We start from the raw sequence: 22,143 nt of genomic DNA on the forward strand, positions 1-22,143 counted from the left end.
TTACCCCATACAGATAAAGAGACTGAAGCTTAGAGGGAATTAAGTATGTTACACAAGGTCACACAGTTGCTGAGTACAGAGGCCAGTATTTGAATTCATGTACTGCTGAATCCAGAGGTTACATGCTTAATCTCTGCTTAGTACAGCCTTTTAACAGGCCCTCCTTCTCCACTGTTTAAATTCCAGATTTCATGTACTTTATTTGGTTCATCTGCAGAAATGGAACAGGGACAACTAAAATGGGCTGTTCACTTCAGAAGCTGCCTGAACAGCCATCTGGAATCAATATGTCCTGCAAAAGAGTATTTCTCAATCTATAGATCTTACAAGACAGAAGCTCCCCCACTAACAGACTTGGACACAATAGGTTTTGAGAATGGGTGTAGAGTATAGCTGTTCCAGATCAGCGAACCTCAATTTCTACATGAAAGAGAAATTATAACAGCCAGCCTAATTTAACTGGATATAGGAGTAGGTAGAGATTGGAGACTGGAAAGGCATGCTTATTATAACACCCTTCTCAGATTTTCCAGGATCTCAGTTAATTTTTGATGAATGCTAGAAAGCACTCAATGGGAGATTGAGTTCTTTAATGAGTTTTTAAAATCAGGGTGTTTTGTATTAACATTCAATTCAATTAGAATTCATGGTATTGAATCCTCATCAAGGAAGAGCAGGTAATGATCTTACTTTTGGTTTTGGGAGTTCTTATTCTACGATCAGGGTCCTGCATATATTACCAGAGTCCCTTCTAAAGGATCTTTTCTCTCATCTACTTAAAATCCTTACATGCCTTCTGATTTTAGTTAAATGTCCTTGCCAAGACTCACAAAGTCTTCCTCTCCTCAGTCTTTCCTCAGTCCTTTACAGAGCCCCCACACTTTGTACCATGTAGAACTATTGGCAAGTCTCAAAATATGGCTCACCCTTGGACCCTTGTGGGCCTGCATCCATACTGATCCTTCCGCTCCCAAATGGTTTCCTACTTTTTTACCAATTCCACCAACTCAACCTAAAATGTTAATTTATATCTCCTCACTCTGGGTCAAGTCTCTGAATGGTCTTACCCGGACTCAATGAAAAGCGCAGGCTAGTGTTCTCACCAGTGTCTACAAGCCTGGCAGGCAGTCAAGAACTCATTCTGTAGTCACACAGCAGGGTTTGAACTATCATTACCACTTAACAGTTGAGTCAACTTAAAGCAAGTTATTGACTTCCCTGTACCTCAGTTTCCTCATCTGGAAGATGGATATTAATAGGACCATACTCAAAGATTATTGTAAAAATTAAATGACAACATAAAGAACTTAGCACAGCACCTGACTCATTTTAAGTTTTCCATAAATGCTAACTAATCACTGAACAGTAACACTGAATTCTTTTAGCATATTTATTATCCTATCTCTCATAAAACTATGAGACATGTGAGGTCAGTAGCTGATCTATTGTCTCTGTTTTCCCTTGTGCTTCATGCATAGTAGGTACTTCATAAATGTCTGTTAAATGAGTGAAAATTAAATATCATGAAGATGACCAGTGAATGAACAAGATGCCCATGCTTAAATATGCCACTTAGTTAATTATTGTGTTAAACGTGTCTAGAGGTCTTTAAAATTCTCCAAAGGAGTGCTCACCTGGTGGAACTTTCACTTAATGGACTACACATAAGTCACATCCATAACATGTAAGCATAAGAAAGTGGACTCTTTATTAAAACAGTATAAATCTATCTGATACAGAAGCAGAGAACAGCTTCAGGATTAGAGCCTCTAGGTGGAAAGAGATCACTATGATCTTGGTCCCCAATTCTTTTCCCCTCTCCCCTGCCCTATGTGAGATTATTTCTGCTGCCACCAACCACCATGTAGGGTCTCCCCACCCCAAAACCCCACTCCCTCTTATAAACACCTACTTCAGACATACACTGAAATATCATCATTGCACACTCTCACAATAGCTGTCAAAAACTACAAAGAACATGAAAATGCCCAAGTTATTCAAGTTACTCAAGTACAGTTTTAGGATCACAGAACTAAGAAGTCCCAATGCCCTGGGACCATTCTGCCATCCCATGGAAGCTGTGGTCAACAGGCTCATCCATTCAATATCTGCTTTAATTTCCATCTACACTGCAGAAGTTAGGAAGATATGAATTATGATTCCCAAATGCTGTTGCAGTTGGGTTGCAGATATGACAGGTTCTCCAATCACTCTCACTAAACTCAGTGGGGAGAGGGTAGAGAGAGGGAATGGCTTGGGTAGTATCTGTTTTGTCAGCAAGGTTAAAGCTCTTTCAGGCCTAGAAGTCAGCCCTGGGGCCATTGGTGTTCTCAGTTCAGAGCTCTCTAATGGCAGCAGAGCATTGTTATTTCTGAGACACTGTGTGGAGAGTGATTACTAGGGGCCCAGCTGGGAGCTCACTTCCTTCAGCCCAACCACAATTTTGTAAGCATCTAAGTCCTGGTATTAAATTCTTTTCTGCTTAAAATAACTAGAAGAGTACGATACAATCCCCTTGGCAGCCTTTCCCTGCAGCTTTGTTGTTGCTGTGGTCTTGTTCTCTAGCCAACATCTTCCCCCTTCCTGGCTCCCCTTCCTTTTTCCTCCAACCCTACCCATCCTGTACTAGAAACTGATTGCATGATGTTGTCTTTCTCCAGATAGGAGTTAGAGGCCAGTGCCATACCTCATGACTCTCAATTCCCTACTCAGTTTGCTTTCCAGCCCCAAAGTTCCACTTCTCATTAGGAAGGACACTGGTCCTTTAAGAAGGGTACTTGTTAGAATGAGCACTGGGTGTTGTATGTAAGTGATGAATCACAGGAATCTACTCCTGAATCCAAGACTACACTGTATGTTAGCTATACACTCACTGAGCCCCAGGGAATACCTTACCCCAGTGACGGCTTCTGGATCTATTCACTTTAGAACACATGTTCCCCCTTTTTCCAAAATCAAATAATTCCACCTGCTACCAATCCCTCATAGAAGAATATCCCAAAAACACAATCCTGAAGGATATTTCAAGAATACAAACTCGATCACAGATAGATAGTAATAGCTGCCACACATAAAAGTACAGATGGCCACAGAAATATAGCTCCAGCTTTTCACAGCTTACACTGTGTTTATTCATACACGTGAACACCAAGGGCCTTTTGCTTCCTCCTCACATTTTACTCCTCTCACTCCCTTCGTAAGAGAGGAGGTTTATTCCGTAATGCTAAAATCACATTTTGAAAATGCTAAGAAGTTACACAGCCAGGTGGTGAGCGCTTTGAGAGCAGGAACTGTCTTAACCATCTTTCCATCCTAAGCACTAGCATTGAGCTTGGCCCACAGTAGCCACGTGCTACTGGATACCCACTGGATATCCTACAATTTAATTACATTCTGACACCAACTACATGGAGTTAGCACAGACCCCACAGATTAAGGGCTCGGTCTGATAAGACTGTACCAATTTCAGGTGCCAGTCAGAAGTCTCTGGTGTCTCTTATATACCTGCATTGCTTCCCAGTCAGCTACAAATTTGAGGGCTCTCACAACACCCTCCAGATTTGATAATTCACTAGAGTGATCTACAGAACTCAATGAAAGCACTACACTTACAATTAGCATTTTGTTATAAAGGATGTAACTTAAGGACAGCTATATGGTAGAGATGAACAGGGCAAGGTCTGGCAAAGAAGAGGGCAGAGCCTCCACGCCAGTGTGGACTCAGGGTGTGTCCCCCTCCTGGCACATTGATCAATATGTTCATGAACCTGACAGTACTTTGAGCTTTACTGTTTGAGTTTTAATTGAGGCACAACTGATTATATCACTGGCCCTGTGTTTCAATCTCCAGTCCCCCTTCTCTCCCTCAAGGTGTGGAATTATTAGCCTTTATTAGTCCCTTAAAAGATCCAGGGTTCACCTTGAATCACCTTGTTAGCATAAACTCAGGTATGGCCCAAAGGGGCTTGTTAAGAATAACAAAAGGCACTCCTATCAGGAAAATTCCAAGAGTTTTTTAAGCTCTGTGACAGGAAGCAGGGACAAAGACTGATATATTCTTTATTATCTCACTCTGTCTGAGGCATATTTGCCAAATTGAGTTGAGTTGGCTACCTCCAAGTTCCGGTTAGTCATTATAAAAATTAAATGAAAGGGTCTTCAATTCTAGGATTAAAATGCTCCCATTGGAAGTAATGGTCTTTAAGTTCTTCCTTGAATATTCATTTAAATCACAGTTTAAATAATCCCCAGTTGAAAGCCTGAATTTAAAGTCCTTTTTAACTAAGATGATAGGAGATGAATTCCACCACCCCAGATGGGCATTTAAGGCTTTAGTATATTTACTACCAACATTTTTATATCACCTTTGAAGTTGCTATTGTAGGGATACCAGACACCTTTATGGACAGATTCTGGGTGCATATACTGCTCTGTTGGCCAGAGTAAATATCAAGCACTTTGAGTTTTATCAAGGTAAGCACACAGTAGAATAAAACATTTCTTTGTGTGTCTCACCAGTGTTGTTTTTATCAATGAAAATGGAATAAGAAGATAGAGATGTACAGTTACTATGCTCAAGGCTTATACTACTTTAATTAGAAGACAGAAAAGCTGCCAGGAAAGGTTTGCTTTTGTATGGAAGGAGAATTATTTATAGAAAGACAGACAGATATTTATATATATACACACATATATGTGCATATATAAAAATACACGTATTTGAATACACGGAGTCAGTGAGTTTTTTTGTTTTTTTTTGTTTTTTTTGTTTTTTTTTTTTTTTTTTTTTTTTGCTCTAAAGGGACACATAGTGAATATTTTAGGCTTTATAGGTCACAATTAGTCAACTCTCCATAGACATTACATGAAGAAATAGTCATGGCTGTGTTTTGTTTTTTTTTTTAAGTTCATTTATTTATTTTGAGACAGTAGGGGAGGGGCAGAGAAAGAGTGACACAGAGAATCCCAAGCAGGTTCCCTGCTGTCAGCCCAGAGCCTGACATGGGGCTTGAACTCACGAACCATGAGATTATGACCTGAGCTGAAGTCATGAGTTGGTTGTTTAACTGACTGACCCACCCAGGTGTAGTCATGGCTGTGTCTAATAAAACTGTATTTTTGAAATCTGGATTTTATCTAATTTTCATGTGTCACGTAATCATATTCTCTTTAAAAATTTTTTTCAACTATTTAAAAATGCAAAAACCTTCTTTGCTCTCGGGCTGTGGCTGCAGACAATGAAGATTAATCTAGTGATGATGTCTCCTTGCTCTGGTTGCATGATCTGAGTGAAGCTGTATGACCCGGAGACTCTTCTTCTGCCCACTCTCCCTCCTCTAACTCATTCTTGAAAGACAAGATGGGTTTAATGGCAAATGTGCCCCAGATACTTCCAACATTGACTGTTCATGCTATTAATATCAAGGTAACATAGCTGGTGACAGCTTCTTTCATTGATTCATAATTCATGTCCCTGTTAAAGGGTATCTGATCTGATGAGTTATACATATTTCACTCTGAATATGCTAATGTTGTCAGTTTATATCAAAATAAACCACAACTTATTTCTTTCTTGACTAGGGAATTAAGGGAGAAAACGCCTCTGTTGGAGGCGGGTGGGAAATCCCAGGGCCCCAAAAATACCTCTGACTCTGAAAGATCAAATCCTGTTCAAATCACAATCAAAATGCCTCTTAGAGATTATGCCCAAGTCAGTGGTGGATGGCAATATGGCAGTATTTCTTATGTACTAGCTTCACAGAGTCTCAAGCTTTGCAAATATATTTCAGGAAGTGGTTGTATTTTTTAAAGCAATTTTTAAAATTCTCTGTTTAAGTGAATAGGTTCATCAATCAGAAGGCCCAAAGGCAGGTGAAAAAAAAAAGGGCAATTTTTGTATTGTTATTAAAGTAGGAGAAATAATATCTGAGGCCTGAGGCTCAATTTGTGAAGAGCATGATCCACGGGACTCCTGTTCAAGGTAGGCAGCTGCTGAGACACTTCAAAAGATCATCTTTATTGCAGAACAATTGCCTGACCCAGTTTCCTGGTCAGCAACATGCTTTTGTAGAAACTTCAGGAGCTGATGAAAAAGCTCAGCAAAGTTAGCATGTGTACTTTCATCTGGGGCTACTGGGAGGGGAAATATGAAAACGTTTCCAGGTCCCTTGGATTTAGCACTGCCAGCTCTACAGCCATAGGAGCAAAGAATGAAACAAAAGACATGAGCCTGGTTTAAAAGATGGTGTCTAATTTCCTGGCAAATGTGCTGGCTATTAGGGTTTGTAGAACACAGAGGCCTTTCTGTATTCATAGTCCTTTGCCTATCAAAATATTTTGATATTGTAATAAAATCCTACTGTAAAGTACATTTTGACCATTGACTAAGGATTCACTGCCTCAGTATGAAAAGATATTCTTCTACCCAGTCTTATGTCTCCTTGAGAAACAACAGTTCTTGGTGGATAAGCATCTAAACAATATTTAATTTAGAATTCCGACATGCATCATAAAACTAACATAAAGAGCAACAATGTATGTTTTAATGATTTCAAAGGGGAAAACACATTTCCACAAATGGCTCTAAGTTAAGTTCCATTCATTGCATTCTGGAAAATATGACATCTTTAAGCAAAGAGCTCTTCAGCTTTTATTTTAAGCATCTGTATACTTACATTTATCAGCAAAAAGAATCTTTCAAAAGAGCTATTTGGTTTTAGAATTTCCTCTTCCAGTTTTTTTTTTCCTTTAGGTTCATTCATTTTAGAGAATGTCATTTCAATTCATTTTTAACCCTACTTTTTGTAGTATTAGTTTCCTGGGCTACTACAACAAAGTGCCAAAAACTGAGTAGTTTAAAACAATGGAAAACTATATCTCACAGTTCTAGAGGCTTAAAATCCAAAATCAAGGTGTCTGAATTTTGATGGCTCTAGGAGACAATCCTCGCTTGTATCTTCTAGTTACTGGTGTTTTCCAGCAATCTTTGGTGTTTCTTTATTTGTAGATCGCTCAATATAGTCACATGGCCATCTTCTCCCTATACCTTCAGGTGGTCTTCCCTCTGTGCACTGTCTTTGTGTCCAAACTTCCCCTTTTTATAAGGATGCCAGTCATATTGAATTAGGGCCAATCATAATGACCTCGTTTTACTTGATTACCTCTATAAAGGCCCTATTTCCAAATAAGGTCACATTCAGAGGTATGGGGAGTTAAGACTTCAACATATCTTCTGTGGGGGGCATAATCTAGAACACTTGCATTGTTATGAATGTAATGTAATAATAATAATTTTATTATTTAACAAAAATAACAATATTTACAGAGCATGACTGAGAAAATTAAACAATACTAAAGAAGGCTGATGTGGTCCTTAAGTCATTTCCAACTGTCCTATGTTTTCACAACTTGGGGTATCTGTTCACAAATACAGCTTAGTCCACCCCATCCTAACTGTAGGAGGGGATAGGTCTGGGTCTCTTTCTGGAAGAAGTTTTGCTGAAGCCTCCTAATAAAATATCTGGACCCTCTTAGAATCTGCTTCAAGGCCCTCTACGTCCACCAGCCATAGTGACTCTACAAATGAGCCAGCACCAATGGAGTTGTGCAGTCCACATTGCAACCACTCTACAACTCCTCTGATGAGGCACTACTCCTAGCCCATGCTGTGGCAGTGGGAGACACTCCGACTCACAGATCCATTAAGTCTTTGGCATCTGAGTGTTGGGAAAATTCATTTCAAACAGAAATAAATATTGGAGCCTAGAGCAGTGGTTCTCAATTTGAATCACCTGAAGAGATCTGAAAAAAATCTTGGTTGCTAGTCCTCACCCCCATGCTTGTAACTGAATTGGGTTACTGTGCCACCAGGACACATGCACTTTATTTTTTTTGTTTGTTTTACTTTTTATTTTATTTATTTATTTATTTTTTATTTTTTTAAAGTTGTCAGCTGATTTTTCTTTTTTTTTCTTTTTTTATTTTTTAAATTTTTTTTTATATATGAAATTTATTGTCAAATTGGTTTCCATACAACACCCAGTGCTCATCCCAAAAGGTGCCCTCCTCAATACCCATCACCCACCCTCTCCTCCCTCCCACCCCCCCATCAACCCTCAGTTTGTTCTCAGTTTTTAACAGTCTCTTATGCTTTGGCTCTCTCCTACTCTAACCTCTTTTTTTTTTTTTCCTTCCCCTCCCCCATGGGTTTCTGTTAAGTTTCTCAGGATCCACATAAGAGTGAAAACATATGGTACCTGTCTTTCTCTGTATGGCTTATTTCACTTAGCATCACACTCTCCAGTTCCATCCACGTGGCTACAAAAGGCCATATTTCGTTCTTTCTCATTGCCATGTAGTACTCCATTGTGTATATAAACCACAATTTCTTTATCCATTCATCAGTTGATGGACATTTAGGCTCTTTCCATAATTTGGCTATTGTTGAGAGTGCTGCTATGAACATTGGGGTACAAGTGGCCCTATGCATCAGTCCTCCTGTATCCCTTGGGTAAATTCCTAGCAGTGTTATTGCTGGGTCATAGGGTAGGTCTATTTTTAATTTTCTGAGGAACCTCCACACTGCTTTCCAGAGCGGCTGCACCAATTTGCATTCCCACCAACAGTGCAAGAGGGTTCCCGTTTCTCCACATCCTCTCCAGCATCTATAGTCTCCTGATTTGTTCATTTTGGCCACTCTGGCTGGCGTGAGGTGATACCTGAGTGTGGTTTTGATTTGTATTTCCCTGATAAGGAGCGACGCTGAACATCTTTTCATGTGCCTGTTGGCCATCCGGATGTCTTCTTTAGAGAAGTGTCTATTCATGTTTTCTGCCCATTTCTTCACTGGGTTATTTGTTTTTCGGGTGTGGAGTTTGGTGAGCTCTTTATAGATTTTGGATACTAGCCCTTTGTCCGATATGTCATTTGCGAATATCTTTTCCCATTCCGTTGGTTGCCTTTTAGTTTTGTTGGTTGTTTCCTTTGCTGAGGGCACATGCACTTTAAAGCTTCTGCACTTTAAAATGCAGATTCTGATTCCACAGATCTGGGATGGCGCTTCAGTTGCTGCATTTCTGACAGTGTCCTGGGGGATGACAATGCTGTTGACCCACTGGCCACACTTCTAGTAGCCAGGATCTAGAGAGCTGGTTTTCAAATGTGGCCACACAATGGGGTAACCAGCAGAGTTATACAAATACTGACACCTCCAGTGATTCTTATTTAATTGATCAGGGTTTCTGTGTGAGCGTCAGGGTCTTTAAAAGCTTCCTACAACATTGTAAAGTGCAACCCAGGGTGAGAAGCACTGTTACTGAAAAAGGCAGAAACAATCTTCAGTTGTTTCTGGCAATCCAACAGTGTGAGCAGGTGGGCTGCATCAGGCATCACCTTCAATGGCAGGGTCAGCAACCAGACATACCTGCCTTCCAAAGCTATAGACACAAGTGTACCCACACCGGGCAAGGGAAGGTCATACCAGTAAGTCATTCTAGAATACCAAGAAAGATGCCTAAATAATCCTGATGTTCTAGCTTTAGGTTTGTATCCAATGTTTATTTCCTCTTACCACTGCTATGTGCTCATTAATACACTGACAAGTGTCCTAGTGATGTCAAGCATTCTCCCTGAGTCATGTCCAGGATCCATTAATAATTGCCTTTATCTGCCATGTCCCAACTTCCCCCATTGAGAGAAGGCTGACTGGTCCTGTGGGCTCTCTGCAGGAAAGAAAGAAAGCCTGGCTAAACTCCCAGGGATGGTGGCAGCTAATGGGGAGGTTCACATGTTGGGAATATAATTTGGGAAGGTGCCAAAGTGTGAGAGGTAAAATTAGGGAGAAAAGAGGAAAGAGAATAGGCGAAAGTGATTTTATTACACTGTGTTCACCACTGGGGAGAGTGAGGGGAACATTATTTTCAGTCTCCATGGGAGATCTTTAATAGAATTGATAAGGCTCACAAATGCATTCATGGGGAATGCAAAGTGCTCCTAAGCCTGACTTCAAGGCTTGTGCAGCATAAAAACAAAGACTGTGCAAGGAACCAGGAATATGTGTGTAACAAATTTTTAAGGACAGGTGATGGGAGATCAATAGGCAAAAAGAAAGCAGACAAAGCTGGTTCTGGGGAATGGTGTTAAAAGAAGTTAATTAAATCTCTTTCATCTTGGTCAGCTAAGTACTTCACCTGAGAGCTGAAACAAGCTTTTGTAACAGCAGTCAGAACCGCAGGAGCAGACCCTGATCCCCAGTGAAGTAGGCTGGATATCCCTCACCACCAGCAGCACCACTGGGATGGCATGGCCATATATCCAGTCCTAATTCACACAAGTTGTTCCAGCATCTGATGCAGTTGAGCATTTTAGCACTCTCACTGTGTTTGGGTTTGGACAAGAAGTGGTCAACCCAGTCAAAGGGTAACCTATATGTTACAGGCTGAGATGTGTCCCCTCAAAATTCATGTGTTGAAGCCTCTGCCTGAATCATGTCATCCCATCAGGCCATAAGGTCAAGTTCAAAGTCAGTAATGATTAAATACACTCCATCACCACAGCTATGGTAATGGTGTGAATATACAATACTATTTAAAGGGAGAGTGAAAATTTACACTAATTATGTGATCTATCACATGTCGGTTCTGTCAGTGTATTTTTAGGGGTTGACTGGCCATGGACTTGGTCTTAATAAAAGAACTTCAGAGTAGGGACTTAATATCAAGCATATCTAGAATATCTGTCTAGACAACTTACTATGAAGCAGTCACTTCCCATTGCTGAGCCTCAGTTTCCAAAAAAAATAAATAAATAATAAGTCTTTTGGGGCACCTGGGTGGTGCAGTTAATTAAGCATCCAACTCTTGATTTTGGCTCAAGTCATGATCTCATGATTTGTGGGATCAAGAGCACATGCACTCGATCTCTCTCTCAAAATAAATTAACTGAAAAAAAAAAATAAGTCTTTTAACTACTTTGGCATTTATAACATAGCAACCACTTAACCCACATAGTGTTTTGTTTACTTGTTTAATTAGTTGCAAATATTTTAAAGGATTTCACACTAAGATCTAGTTTCACTCAATAAACTGGAGACTCTGACAAGAATGAGCATCAAGACAACAAACACCAGGAGTAGAGCTGCATTTCCCCCTTTAGATGTCTGCCCTTTCCTAATGCCAAGTCCCACAGGCACCTTCCATCAGGCTACGTGCTTGCCTTCTAATTGAGCTTGGGCCTCCAATCTAGAGTGTCCAGCTACAACATTCTGAGATTCTAATTGAGACAGGATGTTCTTCCAATACCAACTCACTTCCAGTACTGCTCTTCAAACAGTACTAGTCTGTGGTTAGCAGTGTTTAGGTTTGGGGAGAATTTCTAACTACAACTTTTGCCTTGTACATAAAATCTGTTCTTCGCACTCCTTCTTCAGGGAATACCTTCTGGGTCCCCAGTGCTCCAGGTTTCTACATAGGGATTTTCTCTTAAGAGTTTAAAGCAGTGTGGCACTAAAGGGACTCCGTTTTGAGACTAGTTGGGGACTTATCCTGAATAAAGAACACAGCTTCTCTTCCTACACACCTTCCTCAATCCATTGGTTGTTTCATCAAAGAATCATGTCCAACCAGCTGCCCTACCATTGAAAACAGCTTGTCTTTGGGACCAGCTATAGTGATGAGTGGGCTTCCAGGCATGCTCAGTCTGCTCCACCACACTTTATCATGATGAGAAAAGCTCTATGAAGGGTGTCTCTCAGAAAAGAACCTCAGAGAAAAGTTGTCAGAACCTGGAAGTAAAAGGACAGACAAGAACTCTGTGCAAAAGTTGAAAGATTGAAAGGTAAGTGATTTTGGTATTGTTGTTTATTGGTTTGGGCTTGGCAGTTGCCCTAGAAGACAGAAAGGAGAGAAGGAAGAGAGTCCCGAGAGCAATACATAAGAGAGGAAATGAGAACTACAGAAACTAAGAGACCCAGGAAATTCAGAAGTACCAAGAAAAACAGTTGAAGAAAGAGATTCTATCGGTCTTTCCTTCTTTGACCCATTTGAACACTGAAAAGTACACTTAGGTGAGGGCATCCTTACTGGGGTTTGAAATAACATTTTCAAAGTCTTTCGTAGTTAAATGTATTCATACACTTTAATCCCATTTAACCTTTTCTAATGTCTGATATTATTTTTTGGTCACTCGTTGAAAATTTTGTTTTTGGCTGGACGCAGATATAAAAGCTATCAAAAAGGACAGCTATGTCTCTTGGCAATCTGTTCCTAGCATTTTTCTTTGGTCTCCTTCATTCTCTTGTTCAAAAATCTATCAAATACTGCAGCCCTGTCCTTATTTTCCTTAGTACACCATCTCTTTAAATCAGTTCACTAATGTTTGTGTCACAGGACATGTGGAGGAACAAACACTGAATCTTGAATACTTTAGTCCTGGGGCTTTGTGCAGGGGTTTTCTGGCAACACACCAGTGGGCATTAACTTCTTGAGAGAGACTGAAAATCTGCATATTCTACTAGTTCTTTTGGGCCCCCAGTGACAAGGCATAGTATATCATAGTATCATTCAGTTTAGGAATATCTTTTTTTTTTTCCAACAATAACCAAATTGAGAACACTCATATTGGTACCTACCATGAAACCTTGAACAGATTTGTACTTCCTTTCTCCAGTTCCCCTTGGTCTATAACAGGAATGCCCCTACTCAGTGATAAGCCAAGATAGCTATGGTCAAGACAGCTTGCTTCATGGGGAAACCTTGTTTGCTGATCTGGACCATACATTCTTTCCACTCTTTACCAGAGCATCAGCATCAACTTGTGTCTCCATACCTTTCTCACTAAAGGTATGAAGTTTGCATTCATCATCCACTTCAATGAGTTTCTGGCAGCTGGTGACTGGGAAGGAGATTTTCAACTTCATCCTGAGGCAGCTGATCATCTCCAAGATGCCCTGAAAAAGAGATGACTTCATTTAATCTTTATGACAATCCTTTATCTCCCTTTATATATGAGAATCAGAAGCAGAGAGATTTTTCTCAAAATTATTCATTCCATAAATGGTAGAAACAAGATTTGAAATGGTCTCTGCTACTCCAGACCATGCTCCTTCCACTGCACGAACCTGCCATCTTTAGATAAATAGGTGGGGATGGAACAAAGGCCTGAAACTGTTAAAATACTTGCACAAATTTACATAGCTACTAAATATCAATGCCAGGATTTGATGCCACCTTTCTGACTCCAGGCACTAAATGCTTAAGCACATTGATGACTAGAATTCCTAAATCTTTCCACATAGGTAGATATAAATCTGGAGCTTAAATATATCCTGGGAAGGGAATCATATAAATTTATAACTATTGAGAGAAAATAAAGGACAAATTATTAATATTCCTAATTAAAATGAATCCCCCTGGCATACATAGCCCCTAAGTATGCAGGTATAGTTTAAGGGAAGAGCCAGGAGCCTCTGTGATCACTCCAACTTTGTGGTGGAGGGGCAGGGGGAGGATGTGGTTGTAGGAAGGGAACTGAGGTGCTCTGATGGAAATAGGGATGCTGAGGTCAGGAGACACACCTGGGTCTGACATCAGCTGGACAAACAGGCAGGTTCAACCTTGTACAGTAAAGAGGAAGGTCCAAGGTCCACCAAGATCAGAAACCAAGAATTAGGGTAAAAATAAAGCAGAAGTGATAATGGCCATAACCAAAGTTGGAAAGAATGTGCTATGTATTATTTTGTAAACATTTTGTCTTCTACTTTGGGGATAAAGGCATTGAGGTTGAGAGAATTTAGACACGTTGCCCAGTGCCAGAGTCAGAATGTGGCAGAATAAAGATTCAAATCCCAAATTCCTGGGTCCTCAAGTACCAAGATGAAGACCAGAAACTTCCATGAGTAGGAGGGTTCAGATGAATCTTGGCTATGAGGAAATTTAGTAAGGCAAAATTCAGAGGGCAGAGGGCCAATTGCCCTTAGCATAGCCTTCAAAAGGAAATACTCAAAGCCAGCATCCTACAGTCACATTCTGGGAGAGGAAAAAACAGGTAAAATGAAGGAGAATAGGAAAAGATGGAAGGATAAAGAAAAGAAAGGATGGAGAAAGAAAGTAAAGAAAGAAAAAGAAAGAAATTTTAAAGAACAGGGGACCCACCACAAATTAGAGCCCTCAGCAGTGAATCTATAGACAGCTGTCACTGAAGATTATTTTTAGATACTGAAATTAAATACACCCTTTATCTTCTGTGCCCCCATAGATCATGAGTTCTGGAGATCATGGTCTACAATACAGACACAATTTTGATAATTCTCCAAGGACTTAGAACAATACTGTGCATACAGTGGGTGTTGAATAAATAAAAGGTTGACATTGATTGATAGTCTCTTCCCTAAAGGAAATTGATCTCCAATTCAAATCTCCAACATAACACTGAGCAAGGTTAATCTTCATATCCCCACAGATGGAGACTAATGGGATAGACCTAAGTAGGCAGAAGTGCATCAGGAAACCAAATTGGGAAATGATAGCTATTGTCACCTAGGGAATTGCCAAAAATGGATGTCACTCACGGCCCCCCACTCCAATGTCTGAACACTTTTGTCCCCTGTAGATACAAATAGAATGGTGAAAGAATACTGATAAAAATGAAAAATGCATGTAAATAAAGTTTTAACAAATTATTGAAAACTGACTTCAGCAAGTTGGTCATGAGCAACTGTTAGTCATGAAACTCTTAGCTTTTGAAAAATGGCAGCTGCTGCAATGCTGAAGGAAGGTGACAAGCACTTCCTCCTCTCCATCCTCAGACCACGTCTCAGCCAAAACACTGCCACACAAACACAAGTACTGAACAAACACACACCAGCAAAGTGGTTCAGGTACTTCGTAAACAACATCCCTTAGTAAGCTGACACTAAGCTCATATGACCTGCTCTGTAAATCTGAAGAAGTCTTAACTCTGTCCTTTCAGGAACTCCTAAATACTTTAGCCAGCCCATGTATCTTAGATATCATTCATTTCACCAATGAGAGCCCATTTCTAATACCCAGTATGCTGATTAGAAGTTAGCCATCTTTAAATAGTCTCCTTTTCTATTAAAAATAATTATTTAATAATTGGCAAGAAAAATTATTCTAATATACACATTAAATATATTTAATATTTTCTTCTTCTTGAATGGGAGAGAATATAAAAGATGTAACTGCATATTATTCATATAAACATAAGAAAACCCGGACACTCCAAGATAGTTTCATACCCTGTGATATGACCTATATAATGTTTTGAGCAGCAACTTTCATGCTTGTCTTTTCAGTCGAGGGAAAACACATCAACAGGAGTCACTCTGCTTCCTACTTTCTAGGTGTTTGGCTCGACTCCCAATTCCAAAGGCCAAGGAAATTCTGTTGTCCTCCATAAGACTTCTGTAAATTCCCAGAGGGCCTTACAGTCTTATATTCCCTTAGGCTCTGGCAGGTACCTGAAGTTATACTCCTGGACTCACTGTAATTCAGCTTATGAGTCTTACCCTCCCATGTATCCCAAACCTTTTCTCATCATCTGACCCTAATATGGAAGCCAGCTCCTTTCACTGATTTTCAGAATACTCCCACATGCATTTCACATTCATTCACTCACTCATTCATTCAAAGTCTTTACTGAAGGTTTGGCACAACTGAGGTTTATACTTCAAAATACAAAATTCTAAAATTTGAGAGAAAACTACTTATTTTGGCCATTCTGCCACACAGACTGAGGTCCCACATCTGGTTGCTTACTGGTCCTCTGACACAGTGGACTTAACTGGTTTATGACCTATTAGTTACATTCTTTTATAGAGCAGGGTTCAGTATAATCCTTCAAAGTCTCTCTTCCTTCACCCTTAGTGCTTTCAAATTTTGCACCATTGGGTAATTTGATTTTTCTACTAACATAAGACTTTTCACAATTGGGAGGAACAACAAACAGCAAAGATATTCAACATAATGGCCATTTTAAAGCTACATTATGTGTGAGAAAGAAATACCAGGAGCACTCAGATCACAGGACGATTATCTAGAAATCTCTAATACCCATTTTCTAACTTTATTTAAAAAAAAACATGTTTATTCATTTTTGAGAAAGAGCATGAGCAGGGGAGGGGCAGAGAGGGAGCGAGACAGAGGATCCAAAATGGGCTCTGTGCTGACAGCAGAGAGCTCAATGTGGGGCTGGAACTCACAAACTGTGAAATCATGACCTGAGCTGAAACCAAGAGTCAGATGCCTAACCAACTGAGCCACCCCGGAGCCCCCTCTAACTTTCTATTTCTGAGTCATTTACATAAGAACTATTATCCAGGAAGGGTCATTTCTCCATTTTTCTCTTCTAATATTAGAACAGTACATGATTATTTTTTCCACATCTAATTTTGTGATACATGACCTTTCTTCAGTTTCCTAGAGAAGAAAAGATTATTTTATTTCCTACATGATGGAGACCTTATTCTCCCACAGACAACTTTCTTATTCTATTCAATTCTCTGAAGATGAAAAACTAACCCTTTGAGATTATAAAAATAATCCACGGGTATGTTTATATTCCCCCTGGGGTCTGGATTGTAAGGTGACAGAGAAAGAGGCTGGCCTATTTATTACCAATAAACTTCTCATGTTTGTTCCCTTTATTATGATAAAAAAGATAAATCTGAGGTCCATTTGCCTATCCAAATGCAAATGAGGGAAATTTGGGCCCTGCTGTCTTCTGATGCCTGAGTACCACAGAAACCAGAGAGCTTTAACCCAAGAAGCATGAGCTAGCATGTTTGCTTCCAGAACAGTCCTGCCCAGATGCATGTGAGAAGTTTGGGGAGTGTAAGTTGCCAAGAACTGCACTTTTGACCACGTAGGAATACGTTTTGTGAAAGACAAGCAGCAATGAAATAGCAAATCTATAGCAGCAGTACTTCTCAAACTTTAATGTATAAAGGAATTAACTGGGATTGTATTAAAATATAGTTTCTGATTCATCAGGTCCAGGATGGGCCATTTTTTTTTAATGTTTATTTATTTTTGAGACAGAGAGAGACAGAGCATGAACAGGGGAGGGGCAGAGAGAGAGGGAGACACAAAATCTGAAACAGGCTCCAGGCTCTGAGCTGTCAGCACAGAGCCCGACGCGGTGCTTGAACTCACGGACCGTGAGATCATGACCTGAGCCGAAGGTGGACGCTCAACCGACCAAGCCACCCAGGCGCCCCTAGGATGGGGCATTTCTAATGAGCTCCCAAGTAATGTCGATGCTGTGGTCTAAGACATCAGAAACAAGCAGAAGTCCTCAGATGGTCTCCAGAGGACATCCTAAATACAAAATATTTTGAGTTTTAGTTCAGTGTTACTAAGGCCCTCAAAAGCATATACATTTTTAAATGTCTGGATAAAGTCATACTGTTTTAATTGTGTGTGTGTGTGTGTGTGTGTGTGTGTGTGTGTGTGTGTGTAAGTAAATGGCATACGTAAAAAGTGAGGAAATCATGCTTCATGGATTTTTCACAAAGCCCTTTAACCACCATCCAGACCAAAAAAAGAACATATTACCAGCATCCTTGAAGCTTCCTCACACCCACACCTAAATCACTTTTCTCCCCCACCCCTTCTCGAAGGCAACCACCCTCCTGACTCCTGTAAGTAAGACTGGTTTTGCCGCTTATAAACTTTAGAAAACAAAATGCAGTAAGTACTCTTTTGTTCCTGGATTCATTCACCATTACGCTTGTGATATTCCTCCACATTATTGTATGTAGTTTGTCATGTTTCATTCCTCTGTACCAGAGTTCAGCAAGCTTTTTCTTTCAAGACCCAGATAGTAAATATTTTTAGTTTTGACTGTCATAAAGACTGTTCAAACTACCCAACACGGCTGCTGGAGCATAAAACCAGCCCTAGACAACCCATAACAAATCTGTCTCTGTTCCAGTTAAACTTTATTTACAAAAGTAAGGTCAAATTTGACCTGTGGGTTATAGTTTGCTGACCCCTGTTCTATTGCAGTCCATTATTTATCACAATTTATTTCTCCATTTCCTTCTTAATGAGTATATTAGTTTTCTATTGCTGCTGTAGCAAATTACCACAAATTAAGCACAGTGAAACAACACAGTTACTATCTCCCACTTCTGTAGGTCAGAATCTGGGTGGGCTCAACTAGTTCCTCTCTTCCAGGTCTCACAAAGCTGAAATAAAATTATCATGGGCCTCGGATCTTACCCAGAAACTCTGGGAAAGAAATTGCTTCCTGGCTCATTCTGGTAGCTGATAGAAGTTGATTCATTGTCATTGTAGGACTGAAGTCCCTGTTACCTTTTTGGCTGTCAACTGGAAGTTGCCTTTAGCCCCTCAAGGTCTGTCTTTAGTCCTTATCCAAGGCCCCCTCCTTCTCAGAATCAGCAACAACAGGGCACATTCTTCTCACACTTGCAATCGCTCTTCCAGAGGCTTCATTTATTTATGTTTCACATTTAAATATATAATCTTCCTTAACTGGTTTAGGGTACGGTATGAAGATATGATGAAGAATCACTCTTTTCTGTGTGTATGGATATCCAACTCACCCAGCAATGTTTATTGATAAGACTGTCTTTCCTCCACTGCTCTGCAGTGTCAGACTGTAATCAGTCTGGGGCGCCTTGGGTGGCTCAGTTGGTTAAGCACCTGACTTCGGCTCAGTTCATGATCTCACGGTCTGTGGGTTCGAGCCCGTGTCGGGCTCTGTGTTGACAGCTCAGAGCCTGGAGCCTACTTCTGATTCTGTGTCTCCCTCTCTCTACCCCTCCCCTGCTTGCTGTCTCTGTCTCTCTCTCTCTCTCTCTCTCTCTCTCTCTCTCTCTCTGTCTCTCTCTCAGAAATAAACATTAAAAAAAATTAAAATTGTAATCAGTCAATGGCCATGTATACATGAGTTTATGTCTGGACTACTTGTTCCATTGTCTAGTTCTCGATCCTTACACTACTAATAACTTTAGCTTTTTTATAAGCTGACAGTGTAACTCTTTGAATTTTCTACTTTGACACTGTGAATCTGGCAGAGTTTGACCTGAGACTGATTTTGACTGGCATGTGACACATGGTAGGGAGGTTGTAAGGGTGGTTTCCATTGACCTCTAACCACTGAAACTACCAAATACTTACTGTAAAGAACCTAGGATTCCCGTATGAATTAATTGGCTACAGTCAGTTTGCTATGCATTGCTAGGTAATTTTGAACTTTATCCTGAAGGCAAACAGAAATCAGTAAAACAATTTAGACAAGCAATTAGGCTTTTTAATTGCTTTTTAATAAAGAAGTTAGGTGAGAACAACATGGTTAAGTCTTATTTCAAACAAAGACACTAATAACCAGAAAGAAAATGGGTGGTAAATTGGGAGTTTATTGAAGTGTTTAGGTCTAGAGATGACAGGACCTGAGATGGGCCTGTGACAATGGCAATAATAGCTAAGGTAGTAGAGGTCAAAAAAAAAAAAAAAAAAAAAGGATTTAATGGATGCTAACTCGGAGATTAATTATATCTGGAGTATTGGCTCCAATGATGAGAGACGTGGTACCTAGCCAATGCTACTGACAAAGAACTCAGGAAAAGTTGTATATAAAGATAATGGATTGAGTATTGAGTATGTTGAGATTAAGTTGCCCGCAACCTGTCTAAATGGGCACATTTATTAGAGAGAAATAGGGGCTGGTGCTCAGCAGAGAAATCAAAGCTGGAAATAGGTTTGGGGGAGTTTTCTGCATTTAGATAACTGGAGTCATGACTGAATCAGATCATCCAGCAAATGTGTACAAAGAAGGAAGAAAACAGTACTGTGGATAGAATCTTGGCGACTTTCAATGTCTATAAGATGCCCTAAGAGAGACAGAAAGAGAAGGACTCATTTATCTAAAGTGTTCTTCTTGAGAGAGAGGAAGCACAAGCAGCAGAGGAACAGAGGGAGAGAGACAAGAGTGAGACACAGAATACGAAGCAGGCTCCAGGCTCTGAGCTGTCAGCACAGAGCCCAGTGCAGGGCTTGAACTCATGGACTGTGAGATCATGACCTGAGCCAAAGTCAGTTGCTCAAATGACTGAGCCACCCAGGTGCCCCAAGAATGACTTATTTTAGAAGTGGAGAGGGAATCAGGAACAAACCATAATTTTAGATCCACCTCATGTTACAACTTCCTCTACAATAGTAGAATTACTGCCATCTTCACATAGCAACCGCTGTACTTAAAATACATAATGTTGCAAAGAAAAAATATTGACTTTATCTTTGTCCTTTTCTAAAGGAATTCATCAAAATAGTGTTGTCAATAGTTGAAGCATTATCTATGATGTTAATCAAATTATATGACCACACCAGAGATTAAACTGATGAGGAAGGCATTCCTAAATGATAATAATTTTCATGAGGCAGTGAGGTAGCCTCATTTTAATTAAAAACCAGTAATGACAGACAAGTAGAAAAGAAAATTTTTCAGCTGGAATCATGTGCTCAGGACTATAAAGAAACTACAAAGTTTCCTTTAAACTTCCTTGGAGCATGGAGACAGTTATGGTGAGTTGGTTAGACTGAGAGGGAGCCGGTGTATTCCTATCTTCAATTCTGGATTCTGTTTGCATGCCTTCATAGACAATGAATATTTCCAGCTTTTGATGATGATGTTGGGAGTTCCTAGTGATCTCTCTGTAGTTTCCTAGCAGGGTCCCTACAATGAAATACCTGCAATGTGGATAAAAGTAAAAGGCAAGGCATGCTGGAACAGGAAAGCTACTCTGCCAGCCAAGCTGTCCTCAACCTGTGAAGGATCTGTTGCCCTCTGGGCTCTTGAACACAACAACCAAAGGCCATCAGTTCACTGGTTCCATGTTCATTTCATCCAGTAAAGGAGTTGCTTCATCCACAGGGCAGCAAAACAATATAAAATTAGAGGAGGGAATCAAATCAATAGTCAGTCCAGCAGGAGACAGTGAGTGTTCTCCTTTGAGCTGTTAGCAGGTGCACTGGGTGAATACAGATAAGTTGATAAATGACTGATTCGATAGACTGGTAGCAAACACATGCTTTGCCAGAGATGACTTTTTAAGTCACCATACATCAAACAGACAGTGTCAGCCTTTGAGGATAAACCTGTGAAGCCTTGTTGTGCTCTTTGAACTACCTCTGAGACCCAGAGACTGAAAGGGGGCCTGAGTGTTCCTCTGAATCCATTGGGAGGATTGAAAGCTTCAAAGAGGAGTGCCATCATATCCAAGGGGAAATACATTGATTGAAGGAACCAGTGTGAAATAGTCTTTAATAATTACCAGAAAGCTGGAATCGACTGGTGTTTTGCTGAGCTATATTTTATCTTTATTGGATTAACTGTGACACAGTAGGTTATGTCAAAGGGAATCTGCATGAATATTAAAAGTAAATGTGGTGTGAATAATAGATAACTTACATTAGATGCACCAGCATGCAGTAATTTTTATTCACCTACATAATTAGATTAAAACAAATCTGCTGAATAAAATACATTGTCTTACTATAATCTGGTTTGAAAATACCCAAAAGTTATGGCCATAAGGATGTTTGCTGGTATTTTACATTTAAATACATAATTCACCCTAAGAAATGTTTTCCAAAAGGTTCCTGTAGTTATAAGAGTGGGTGAGAGTGAATATTAACAGTCTGAAGCCAGTAAGAAATACCCTTAAGGTCAAATAAGACTTCTACAATGTTGACATCAGAGTAAAACCACCAACATGTAATTTTTATGTTCATCTCTGGGAAATTACAAGGGATACTAAATTAGCTAGGAAAATTAACCTCCAAAAAGCCCTTATCAGCCACCTAAAAGCCCACCATGATTATTTTCATATGTCAATTTTATTTTGTCTACTTTAGTTCTACAAAATAAACTTGTTTTTTTTTTATTTTTTTAATGTTTATTTGGGGGGGGTAGAGGGGCAGAGACAGAGAATCTGAAGCAGGCTCCAGGCTCTGAGCTGTCAGCACAGAGCCTGACGTGGGGCTTGAACTCACAGACTGCGAAATCATGACCTGAGCCGAAGTCAGATGCTTAACCGACTGCGCTACCCAGGTGCCCCAAGATAAACTTGTTTTTCTTTTTCTTTTTCTTTTATTTTTAAAT

The 22,143-nt window shown here is 39.9% G+C and overlaps 1 long non-coding RNA gene across 6 annotated transcripts in view; it reads right to left on the reverse strand.

The window, feature by feature from the left end:
- LOC123381531 overlaps positions 1–22,143 on the reverse strand; it is a 298,155-nt gene that overhangs the window by 85,713 nt on the left and 190,299 nt on the right. For all 6 annotated transcript variants that reach the window (XR_006588623.1, XR_006588622.1, XR_006588618.1 and 3 more), the window contains one exon: positions 12,823–12,943. This is a non-coding gene — a long non-coding RNA (uncharacterized LOC123381531). The remainder of the gene's footprint in view (positions 1–12,822; positions 12,944–22,143) is intronic.

This window comes from Felis catus, chromosome D4 (assembly GCF_018350175.1).
Source record: "Felis catus isolate Fca126 chromosome D4, F.catus_Fca126_mat1.0, whole genome shotgun sequence".
NCBI lineage: Eukaryota > Metazoa > Chordata > Mammalia > Carnivora > Felidae > Felis > Felis catus.